We start from the raw sequence: 13,519 nt of genomic DNA on the forward strand, positions 1-13,519 counted from the left end.
GAGAGTGTACTCCAAGCAGAGGCCCCTGGGAGTGGACCAGCCGACCGCCCAGATGCCGCTGGTAACAGGGAAGCCGCTGGAGCAATGGCCGCCTCAGGAACAGCAGCCGGAGATCACGCCTCACCAGGAGAGATGACCGCTGGGCAGCAGGAGCAGGCGACCAGGTAAGTCCGGTGGGGGAGAGCAGCTACACAGGTCCCCGCGGGGCGGAGATACGTCCCGATTCGAAGACGCCTCCGTCGGCTTGCGGGTCTAAATTGAGTCCCCGGCTTGGATGGGGCGGGAAGGCCGCTATCCGCAGGGATAGCTAGTACCCCCCGATTCCGCGGCGCAACCCCCCAGGCGTGATGCAGGCAAGCTGGGGTAAGGAGACTGCACAGGCGGGCTGTACTAGAAGAGGGTTTCGCCAATATAGGGGTTTTTTTAGCGAGAGCTCCGGCCAAGTATGTCTGCCTCACTTGCTCATCCAGCCACGCCCCCAACCAAAGAGTTTTTTAAGGCTAAAGAGTGGAATGTTATGCAATGGCCAAGTCAATCCCCTGACCTGAATCCGATTGAGCATGCATTTCACTTGATGAAGACAAAACTGAAGGGAAAATGCCCCAAGAATAAGCAGGAACTGAAGACATTTGCAGTAGAGGTCTGGCAGAGCATCACCAGGGATGAAACCCAGTGTCTGGTGATGTCTATGTGTTCCAGACTTCAGGCTGTAATTGCCTGCAAAGGATTTGCAACAAAATATTAAAAAGTGAACGTTAGATTTAGGATTGTTTAGTTTGTCCCATTACTTTTGGCCCCTTAAAAAGTGGGAGGCACATATAGAAACCATTGTAATTCCTACACCGTTCACCTTATTTGGATGTAATTACCCTCAAATTAAATCTGAAAGTCTGCAGTTAAAGCACATCTTGTTTGTTTCATTTGAAAGCCATTGTGTTGGTGAATAGAGGCCAAAATATGAAAATTCTGTCAATGTCCCAATATTTATGCACCTGACTGTATATACAGCACCACTTAAAAGGATAATATCCCAATGTAAGAGTCAAAACCATAATACACATATGCCGTTGGCAGTAAATGAGCAACGTTGTCAGGGTTCAGCCTAGGATTGGCTATCTCTTACCTCCGTGCCGGCTTCCCCTGACTTCCTTGTGGTTAGATGTCTGGTGCAGTAATGGGTGAGATGCACAGTATTCTGCCTTAGGTGATTTCTGTGGACTTCCATGGTCGGCTGTGTGTGTTGGGGATCAGAGTTCCCATCATGGGTGCTGCCATGACAGTTCTTCTCATGTGACAGTCCTCCTAACCAATGGTAGCATGATCTCAGTCAGCTGACGCTGTGCTCAAATAATTTGCTACCCCTGGGTATAAATCCACCTCCAAACTCCAGGAAGTTGCCTGATCAACAATTGTCACTCCTAGTATTCTAGTTGAGTTCTGTTCCAGGGTATACAATCGGGAAACCGGCTGCCTTAATACCGGCAGCCGGCTTCTCGACTGTCATATCCTGGCGAAGGTGAAATGCCGGCGTCTAGATGTAGATGCCTGACATTTCCCCCACGCCGGGCGCCACGAGCGGACAGCCGCGGGGGGGAGGGTTAGGTTTAGGGCACCCGGGAGGGGACTTAGGGTTAGGTACCCCCCGGGAGGGTTAGGCTAGGGGGAAGGAGGGTTAGGCACCCCCAGGGAAGACTTAGGGTTAGGCACCCCCCCGGGGGATTTAGGTTTAGGCAGCGGGGAAGGGGGTTAGGTTTAGGCACTTAGAGGGGGGATTAGGGTTAGGCACCCCTAAGACGGGTTAGGTTAGTTTATACTTACCTTAGGGATGATCGGGATTTCCAGCGCTGCCGGGCTTCCGCTGCCGGGCTCTGCTCATCTGTCGGCCAGGCGCTGCCGGGAATCGAACCGCCGGCCATGCGGCCAGCGGTATTTCATACAGATTCCTGTTCCAGGTTCCCTTGGATTCGAAGCCTTTGTTCCAGTGTTTTCCAGCGAGCAGGTGTAGGAGTTCCAGTGTCTCCTTTCAGCACCAGTGTGATTAACTTCCCTGCCTGTGCATGCTGTTTCTGTGATTTCAAGCATCAAGGGTATCCTGAGTATCTCACAGCTGTATCACTTCTCTGTGATTACAAGTTACAAGTGTTGGAAGCGCTGTCCCTGAGGACCTCAATAATGAGTGTAATAATATCTACTATCGATGTTTAAATTAACACAATAGATAGGAATGAGCTGGTAATAGATGGACAATACCATGAGCAAATAGTAAAAACTTTTATAAAGAGAAATATTAAAAAACACAGATAATTAAATAAACATACAAAAATAGAAATAAAAACCACATAAAATTAAATACACAGCAATTGCAGTAATATAATATAATATAATGATGAACATCTAGTGGCTTGAAACCATCAAATTGATAATACAATATAATCGTATATTAGCTTGCTAAAATTGACTAAGAAAATCAACCTGTAACCCACATGTGAAAAAATGCCTTGATTGGCAACTAAATTGTCACACACTTACAATAAGCTGCAACAAAGTTATCAGTTGATGTCAATAGACACTACAAGTGGTAATTATAACCACCATTAGTTAACGGGTTAGTAAAAAACAGGTGTACACCTCATACACATGAATTAACACCGGGATTTTAACCCTGTAGCACCGCTAGCATAGTCCCGATTCAGCCTGTATAGGGGTCCCGATTAAGTGCAGGGACAATACAAAGGCAGTGTCCTCCTGACAAACGGACACTCCGGAGCCAGTAATATGTTCAGCCAATGTGGAAATAACAATGATATTGGTGAGGTACCTTAGGCCCTCATTCAGAGCCGTACGCTCAGAGCAGAGCGCACGCTCTGAATGAGGGCCGCCCTCCATAAAAATGGAGCGTCCTCCTGGACGCTCGTATAGCTGTGAGTCACCACCCACAGCCTATACGAGCGTGCAGTTTGATGGCCGCGATGGTCGTGACCATCGCGACCATCGAAACTGTGAGCCGGAGCCTGCGGTTGAGGTTTTCAACCGCAAGGCCCGGAGTGATTTTGGCTCTATCAGAGCCAAAATCACTCCCACTGACATCACTAGTGATGTCAGTGGGCTGGCTTCTGACGGGAGGCGTTCCCTTGGGAACGCCCCCGTCAGGGAGGAACGCCCCCGGCACGCCCACCAAAGGGGGCGTGCTGTCAATCAACATCGACAGCACGCCCCCTTTGATCAGACACAACTAGCGAAGGACTTTCCTTCGCTCGTCGCGTCTGGCGCATGCGCACGACGGAGCTCCCTCCGTCGTGCGCATGCTCAGTGCAGACCATCGACCCACTTGCGAGCGGACAGCCGCTTGCGAGTGGGTCTGAATCAGGGCCTTAGTGTCCAGTAAATGGATTCCACAGCCACCGGCCGGCCGGGATATGACCTTTAACGAGTGCACTCGTGGCCGCCTGGTGAAAGTCTATCAGTGCTCTTGAACGGTTAGCGGGACAGCAGTACTGCAGTGAAGGTCCCTGAGCTGATATTCCGGCTCCCGTCAGGCTGTGTTGCAGATGGGATTTACCCACAGGGGTTCAGCTGTGGAACAAATGCAGCGCGTAGCCGGGAACTCCTGGTTGAACTCCAGTCAGGCTGCGGTGTGTGAATAGTTCACCCACGTCAGGTTCAGAGGTGCATACTCAGCAAACAGAGGATATAGGCTTGACGCGTTTCTCAGCAATTGCCGTTTCTTCAACCCACATTTTTCACATGTGGGTTACAGGTTGATTTTCTTAGTCAATTTCAGCAAGCTAATATATACGATTATATTGTATTATCAATTTGATGGTTTTTTCAAGCCACTAGATGTTCATCATTATATTATATTACTGCAATTGATGTGTATTTAATTTTATGTGGTTTTTATTTCTATTTTTTTATGTTTATTTAATTATCTGTGTTTTTTAATATTTCTCTTTATAAAAGTTTTTACTATTTGGTCATGGTATTGTCCATCTATTACCAGCTCATTCCTATCTATTGTGTTAATTTAAACATCGATAGTAGATATTATTACACTCATTATTGAGGAGCCTCAGGAACAGCGCTTCCATTTTTGCGTTTTTCTTTATGATACATTTTGAGGGTCAGCTCCTCGATCGGCAGCAGCAGTCACCTGAGACCTCTCTGATTTACCTTTGTATTTTCTTTAAAGAAGTAGGTCCTGTGAATTGATCGGTATCATCATTACTTTATTATCATTATTTTATCCTCCCTTGTCAGTATAGCGCCCCGATTGTGTTTTGTCTATTAAGTTACAAGCGTTCCCTGTGAGCAGCAGTGCCAATTTCATCCCAGCCTGAGAGCTTTCCTTTCAGTGACAGTGCTATAACATTTCAGCCTGTGTATTTCTGACAGTATTTTCCAGTGAGCAGCAGTGCAACAAACAACCCTGCCTGTGCATTTAGTTACCAGTGTCTCCTGTGAGCTATAGTACAATACTTCTCAGCCTGTGTATATTACCAGTGCCACTCCGTGTGGCAAAGTGCCTCCACATGCCATTCCCTGTGTATCCTCTGAGTGTCTACTCATGGTGCTTAAGTGCAACAGCACTCCTCTACTAGTATTTCCCTTGTGTTCCACCCCGCAGTACAAAGTGAGTCCACACGTCACTACCAGTGTTTTCTCAAGTGTCACTTCCAGTGTACCGCTCTAGTCTACCAGTTGTGCTAAAGTGCATCAGTACTTTTTTCCTGGAAAACTTTCAAGTATCAGCTCTCAGTGTACTCCTAGTGTAACTGCCTTGGTTAGGCACTTCCCCTTGGTCATTGATATCTTGAGCCTCCATTCCCACGGATCTTGGATACCTGGTCAAAGGACCGCGACTGCCTGCAGGGTGCAGCTAAGCCCATATCCCGATTGGAGGGGTCACTGGCGAACACCTCCCTGCAGGTTAGATTCTGCACCACTGACCAGGTCTCTCCAACGTCCAAGGTCCGTGGACGAGGAACTCTTGTATCCAGGCCACTCACCCCGAGTTCTTCCCAATCTAGACCACAACCCCTCAGTAGGGGATTCTACTGCCCCAAACCTGACAAACGTTTCCATACATTGGAATATTGTAAAAAAAAAAAATACAATTTTGTATAGATACATGTGAGCACTCTCAACATGGGGTACACCCAGGTTCTGGGGTACCACCTACTTCCCCGCTAAAAACATGCGTGTCCTCACGCATTGGACCACCAGGAAAAATGCACTGTACAATCTTAATTAAACAATATGGCCATTCACTATTTACAGATACTATATGAATTCAATATAAATTATTTTATCAGTAACATATGGAATGAGTTACATCTTATTCACTTTAAAGTACTCTAATGTTTATATCTAATGAGGACAAATAGCTTTGTACCTCTTTTAATTATTTTTTTTTTTTTTGTGGGTCCTGATGCTCTTCGCAGAATTCGTGAAACTTCACTTGAATCCATAATCATATATTCATCCTCTGGGACCCCATACTGCGCTAGAACAGCCATTATAGGCTTTTTGGCTACAATACAAGGTTCCTCGGGAACAGCATATGTAAACTCTTGCATAACAGTTTTCTGACAACCCTTTCACTGTCTTCCAGACACAGCGGTACACACCCTTGGTTTGTGAGGGTGGACCATACTGGAATTGGTATCATAGGAATTTGGTTGTCTGCATCCATATGATCTCCTTAGAGGGTATGATGGGTACCGACACCTTTGGTAAGGTTGTTGTAGATTAGCGCTACTTGATGCACTTTCAACTTCTTCAGAGTCCTTTCCATCTCTATGGTATTGATAGTTATGATGGTTATTACGTGGAGGACGTCGGTGATGTGAATAGTGCCAATAATGCTTGCGATATGCTGCATACCTGCTGTCTTGAACTGGAACACCACCAGGACCAGTGACATTAGCTGCTTGCAGACCTTTATCTCCATTGACTACATCAAACTCTACAGTCTCCCATTCTCCCAGGCTGCAGAGATACTTTATTGGGTTGTTCTTTTGGATGGCTGTATAGTGAACAAAAATATCTCTCTTGGTGTCATCATGTCTTATGAACCCATAGCCGCGTCGCACGTGGAACCATACAACTTTGCCCAAATCTCTTCTTGCGATGGCTGATGTAACATCACCTGCAGATGGCGTGCTGACAATTTTGATTTGGTTCTGCACTATTGGGTTGCGACTCACACTTCTGGGTTGCCCTACCTCCAAGGGTGGACTTATTCTCTCCATTCTTCCTGAGGGCTGGTCCTCGACCTCAGGACTTATAAGATTACATTTTCTTTATAGCAATTGCATTCCATGTGTCTGCTTTGGTTACAGCGTCAAGATATCGGCCTTCCCTGCACATCAAACTGGTCGGGAAATTGACTTCTAGAATCACTGGCAGTTTTCCATCCAAGGTTATATTGTGGTCCACAATCAGAATGCCATTCTTCCTGTCTAGATGAAGCCTGTTCTTCTTTTATATATTTCAGCTCCTGGCACAGTGAGACCTTGAATGAGCTCTGCAATCTGACCTTTTAACACCAAAATCGGGTCAGGACAGGAGGACATTTGAGCCTGTTGCACAGTTGACTCCTTAGGTTCCATGGAGTCTTGTCTTCCTTTAAAGCTAACATTATCAGGATCTCTGGTCTGTGGACATTCTGCCGGTGAAAGAATGGCGTGTAGTCCCAGGATCTTAATAGCGGTCTCTTTAAATTCAAGAAAAGGGCCAGTTGGATTCTGTAATCTCATCATACGCAATTGAGTGTGCACCACCTCACCGAGAGCCCCTTCAACAAATTGGTTGGTCAGTGTTTTGTCCTCTTGCTGGATTTCATTGGGGTCATAGTTCTGTATTGCTTGGAGTGATTCTTATAAGCTGAGAGCAAATTCTCTTAATGATTCATGGGGCTGTTGCTTCCTCGCATAGAACTGCAATTTTTGTTCAGACACGGTTCGCGAATCAAAAATAGTGAACAGTTTTTCGAAGATATCTTCAACAATTCCACTGTGTCCATCAGGCCATGAGCTAACTTCCCATAGAGCAAGACCTTTTAACTGTACAATCAATATTCCACCTTCTGTGGATCGCTGAGTGGGTATAAGTGAAACATTGACTGGAGCTGTGACTTGAATTCCTTGAACGCACTGGTACCAGGAGTACATGCATCTCCAGAATAAGATGGCAGCCATGGAGCCCCGAAGTAGTATGGCATGGTAATTAGTGATGTCGTCAACATTGTGGAACTACCTTTGTTCACTCCATCTCCTTTACCTGCTTGGTCGGCTGTTTGCTGTTCTGGTTGTGACAACTTGCCTTGAAATGGTGGATTACCTGTTTTGGACTCTGTAGCCAATCCTGTTCGTTGACGGCAAGTGTGATAACCCGTCAGGTGGGGTAGATGGTTAAATCACAATTTTTAACGTATGTTACCTGTTAAGGGTGTATTCCTTTGCACTGTTGTTTCCTCTTGTTTCTTTCAGTTCAAACTGAGAGGTAAGGAGTATGGTATGGTCCTCAGCACAATAACCAACACTTCATTTTTAAAGAGGAATCTTCTTTACTTTTCAAGAACAATTTAGTTCTCCAATGGAACAATACATTAAGTTTAACATAGATGGGTTTTCACAATACAACAGTATTTGAAGGCAAACTTTTCACACTTATATAACACACACAGTTACAAATAGAAACAAAATATTTATTAAACTGGAACTTCTTCAGTGCATTTACTGTAGGTGCAAATTGAATTGGTAGTTCACATTAGATACACTAGTTATAACATAAATACTTTCCTAAATCATAAGTAAGTATCCTTCTGCATTAACTTGAATTTTACCTAAGCGAAGTACTAGTAACACACTACAGTGTTATAATGAAAATTGGTGTGTTCTGGCCAGACACAATTAAGTTGGGGCACATAGGTAGATAATAATTTAATTCCTTAAACAAGGCTGTAAACTGATGCTGAATCTTGGCTGTAGCAAGACTGTTGTTGCTATGTTGGGTCCTTGTATGGTGCAAACCTGGGTTTGTTAGCAACTTATTTCCCTGCTGTTTAAACGATTTAAGTGATGGGCACTGAACCCCTTCAGAATTCCTTAACTGTACAGTCACTGCAGGGGAAACCTCAGTTCTGTGTCTATAGCAATTTACTAAGTCCATTAATGTCTTAGGATCCAAAAAGTTTAAACAGTACTTGGGAAGTGCTAATACTTTTTAGCTGCAGTCTGAAGACTAATTAGGGTTGTTTTCCCTCCTGGTGCAGCTAAAACTCTAATAGCTTGGGTTATTAAATGTTCATTGCTCTGATTAGTCCCCGTTTCAGGCAATCAACTTATATGGGCTGAGTTCTCAGTTACCTGGAAGAGCTGCAAATCTGAGCACTTCTATTCTATGACAAAATCTGACAGCTTGCCAGGGCAATTACCTCAGGACGTTTGACTGTAAGAATAAGTCACTGCACCTCATAAGGGAGATGTTGATGGTAATATACGATGGGGATTGTCAGCTCCCCTATACTAGTCCAGGTGAGGTTATGGGTTAGTACATGTGTCTGGGTGCTGCAGCTGTCTCACCAAGAGAAGGGAAAGTCACTACTATGTGTCTCCTGCAGAATGTGCTTGTGACTGTAGCTGAATGGTGTGCTGCTGTGACATGTATACTGACAGACCTGTTCCTCGTTGGCAGATCTGTGTGCTCAGCACCACCAAAAGCCAGACAGCCATCTCTTCTCAGCAGTGAGCCACAGCTGTCACTCATGAAGGAAAAGGGGCGGCTCTGGAGCTCTCTTCCTTCTTAAGACAGCCCTCCAGCAGCAGACATGATGGGAAGGCCTGACCTCCTTCACCAGTGACTGGCAGCGATCACTCACCAACGCAGCTCCTGCCTCACAGCCAGTTACCTCAGGAGTTCCCCCCAAATGTCAGTGCAGGGCTCCTATTTATACACTGTAGTCACATGACAGTTTCCAACTGACCACACGCACTGCTGAATCTGACAGTTGCCTTCTACCTCACAGTGCAGGCAGGACTCCCCCGCTCAGCCAGAGATGGGAGAGCCCCTGCAGCCAGTCCCAGGCAGGGTCACACCACTTCCCCTCTGAGAGGGGGTTTATATTAATATATATACAGCACCACTTAAAAGGATAATATCCTGATGTAAGAGTCGCAACCATAATATAGATATGCCGTTGACAGTAATTGAGCAATGTTTCCATACATTGGAATATTGTAAAAAAAAAATTTGTTTAGATACATATGAGCACTCTCAACATGGGGTACACCCAGGTTCTGGGGTACCACAGATCCTTTACAGCACCTCCTTCTAGACCTAACCATACTTTGGTATGGGAATGTAGAAATTATGTAATTACATTACATTATGTTACTTACTGTACACCATTCTGACATAGCTTACAGCACCCAAATGTGTTCACAATCTGCCATTTACATGGCAGCTTGTGCAGCAGAGGGATCTATTCAGATCCCCCTCAGCTGTGTCTTACCTTGCTGCGGCTGCTGACTCCTCCAAAAGTCCGTCTCCTGTCATCAGCCTGAGTGGCGCTGGGGACCCGGAGCCTTCCCGGCATCAGTTCTGTCCGCTGGCAGGAGTAACGTGGACAGTAAGTGGGGTAACTGTAGTATGGGATTGCGAGGAGGGAGCACATACAAGGGATGAGAATGTAGGGAGGGAGATACCCGGGGATAGTATGGGGGTGGCCATTGGCTGCGGGGAGAGAGCACACTGTGGGGGGAGAGGATGCAGGGAGGGAGACATCTGGGGAAAAGATGCACTGTCCGTCCACTGTCTTCAGTCATCAGCCTGAGTGGCGCTGGGGACCCGGAGCCTTCCTGGCATCAGTTCTGTCCGCTGGCAGGAGTAACGTGGACAGTAAGTGGGGTGACTGTAGTATGGGATGGCGAGGAGGGAGCACATTACAAGGGGTGAGGATGTAGGGAGGGAGACACTTGGGGAAAGTATGGGAGGCAATTCGCTATGGGAAGGGAGCAGGTACCAGGGGATAGGATGTGTTTCAGGGAGGGAGCAGGCATCTGGAGAGCCTGCAGCAGGTACTGGGGGAGAGGATGCTCTGCAGGGAGTGAGCACACACTGGGGGAGAGGATGCGGGGAGGGAGACACCGGGGGAAAGGATACACGGCACAGAGGAAGCAAACAACTGGGAAGAGGCTATGGGGAGGGAGCAGATACCGGGGAGAGGATGCGCTGCAGAGAGGGAGCATGTACCGGGGGGAGAGGATGTGCTGAGGGGAGGGAGCAGAAGACACTTGGGGAGTCTGCAAAAGGCACTGGGTGAGAGGATGTGCTGAGGGGAGAGAGCAGGCACCAGGGGAGAGAATACACTGTGGGGAGGGATCAGACACCGGAGGAGAGGATGCGGGGATGGAGAGGAGACACCGGGGGGAGAGAAGATATGGGAGGGATCGTGGACTCTGTAAAGAGGATACGGAAGAAGCGGCTGAAATATCTTGCACTTCCAAAAAGTTGCTCTTTTTGCGGAGACAGCTTTTCGGAAGTGATAATTTTGTGAAGGTGGCATGATGATTGCCTCCGATATTTGCTCTGAACTCGATGCGAGTTCAAAACATAATTATTTTTCTCATGATGAATAGGCCCCTTTAAAATAAATAAATATAGATTATATCTTTCTATAAAAAACATATAAAAAAATTCACATAATAGTTATAAATAAATAGCAATCAATTGTGAATATACAAACTTGGTCTGATGTACCAGCTCAGGCATACATATCTACTGGACATATCTCCTTCAGATAAATAGATTAAAGAACAGCAATGCAAATATTTATATATATAATAAAAAGAATAAAGGGATGTACTCACCAGTCTTCTCAAAAAAGCTTCTTTATTGCATATAAAAATATACTGTTACAGCATCTGCAGCATCGACGTTTTAGTCCTATGTGTGGACCTTTTGTTAAGAGATGCATAGGACCGAAACGTTGATGCTGCAACAGTATATTTTTATATGCAATAAAGAATCTGGTGAGTGCCCCCCCATATTCTTTTTATTGTGTATAAGGGTATAAAAGCCCTGGTGGTCCTTTATGGGTTAGTCACTCCAGCAATTTGTGTTAAATGACGTGTGTGGACGGACCTGGATTGCCCCTTATACATTAAGCCACAGTAATGTCCCATATACTTTATGCCATAGTAAGGCCTCTTTTACATTAAGCCACAGTAAGGCCCCCTTTACATTATGCCACAGTAAGGCTCCTTACACATTATGCCACAAGTAAGGCTCCTTACACATTATGCCACAAGTAAGGCTCCTTACACATTATGCCACAAGTAAGGCTCCTTACACATTATGCCTCTTTTACATTAAGCCACAGTAAGGCCCCATCGCCCTTCTCTTACCTGCCAGGGCCGTGCAGTGGGTGAGCTCGAAATAGCGCAGGACGGGGCTGCCACACAATGGGGAACTGTCAGTACTGCCATCAGTGTAATGTGGCGACGAATGCGAACCAATTGGAGCTCACGGACCGGCAGCCTCTGCTGATTGTCTGCCGGTCTGCGAGCACTGACTGGCTTGCGACCGGTACCACATTAGACTGCCGGTATCTCTGTGCCTCTCAAGGCTGGGATGCGGCTCCAAACCCACAAAAGCAGCAACCTAGCCTCCCGGCAGCCTTTCCCCGGCACCCCCTTAAGTTCGCCACCCGGGTTACGTGCCTTCTTAGCCCCCCAAGTTGCGGCCTTATAGAGCTAATAAATAGAAGACACATGGGGGTGCCTCAAAGTGCACTAAAATACATTTTTAATAAGAAAACAGACAGTACAGGTAAGCAGCTTGCGTATTACAGATGGCGGTCAAAAATCGATGTTCATCAGCATAAATGTCATGAATACCATGTATCACACAGACACAGTAAGGATCTCCTTCACAATGGAGCAGGAATGTGCCAGGCCACGCCCCTACCGGTTTCGTCACAATTATATATATATATATATTTTTTAAATATGGACTACCAGTCCTATTGATAGAATTTAGACCTTTCTCATCATTCTGGGAACATTCCTTTCCATTCCATATGCACCTTTAATGCTCCCAGTAGTAATGCCCCATATGCAGTGCCCCCAGTAGTAATACTCTTTATGCAATGCCCCCAGTAGTAGTATCCCTTATGCATTTCCCCCAGTAGTAGTGCCCCTTATGAAATGTCCTCAGTAGTAGTGCCCCTTACACATAAAACACACAGAACACAAACTACTTACCCCAATCCCCGCTCCTGCGCCCACCGCCATCCGTACCACAAGGCACTATGGGAGAGACGTAATGACGTCTCTCCCTTCACCCACTGCGGGAGCAGGAAAGGCGGAGTTCATGAATGAGTTCCAGCCTGTCTCCAGCCCTGGGTCTGACTCTTATTGGCTGCTCAAACAAACACACCGCCGCCTGGTGGTACACTCACTGTCAGTGAATGTACTACCCAGCGCCAGCATCGTTGTGTTTGTTTTAGTGTGTAGTGCCGTGGACCGCACTGACCCGGATGGTGGCTGCCGGCACCCCCACCCACACTGGCGGGTCCAACAGCACCCAGGGCACATGCCCGGCTCGGCCCCTAGTTATGCCACTGCAGAAAAGGATAATTGTGTTTTGATCAACACGTAGATCTTACTGTACTAACTGCTTTGGGGCTCATTTACATTTGGATGTAAATCAATTTTATGACACGCCTCTCATATGTAGCAGTACACGTCCACTTCACCTCCACGCTTATAGATGATGCTTTCACAATCTCCCTGAAATGCTTTTTCAAAAGTAGGCAAGTATGCTGTTGCCCCTGTGCAGGGTATGATGCAGCTGCCAACCACTTCTGGTCTCATTGCTGTGAAATGAAGGTAAGTGCCAAAACTGAAAATCCTGATTTCAGAGTCACTGCAGTAACAGCTGATGGAAGCTTGCTAAACAAGGCTGGAGAGCTCAACAAAGAATGTCCCAATTGGCTGCAAGGTATGGATAAGATAATCCAATCAGGGTGTCCAATGCATGGGCAATAAAACACGGTATCACCGTAGACCAGTTTTACCTCTTTCCTGGAGGCTTTATTAAAGAGTCAATGCATGGCTAGTTTAAAAAAACAAAACAAAAAAACACCAGTGGCACTGGATGTGAGACTGCATGTCATACTTGCCTACTTTTTAGCAGGTGGGCAGCGGGGCCTGACTGTATGCGTCATTAAACCCGCCCACCTGCGGTAAATTACCGTGAATAGTGCATATTTAATTAGGAGGCGGAGCCAAGTGATGCAATTATCGTAAAAGTGCATCATTAAGCCCCGACCCCCTACTAGGGGACACTTGATCTCCGTGAAAGTTCTCCCCATTCTGCCCATTTGGAATTGGGCAGCAATGCTGGAGAAGTGCCTACTGATGATCTCATCTCAAAGCGCTGGCTCGGCACATGATGGCGGTGATGTCATCAATCTGGCAATAAACTGGGTTGGCCTGCCAGTCAGAAATGGGTC

At 46.4% G+C, this 13,519-nt stretch overlaps 1 pseudogene; it reads right to left on the bottom strand.

Annotated features, from left to right (window-relative positions):
• Positions 1-5,597: 5,597 nt before the first annotated feature.
• LOC148451058 (Y-box-binding protein 1 pseudogene) lies at positions 5,598-6,251 on the bottom strand (annotated as a pseudogene).
• Positions 6,252-13,519: the final 7,268 nt, after the last annotated feature.

This window comes from Taudactylus pleione, unplaced genomic scaffold (assembly GCF_031769625.1).
Source record: "Taudactylus pleione unplaced genomic scaffold, aTauple2 ptg001187l, whole genome shotgun sequence".
Taxonomy (NCBI): domain Eukaryota; kingdom Metazoa; phylum Chordata; class Amphibia; order Anura; family Myobatrachidae; genus Taudactylus; species Taudactylus pleione.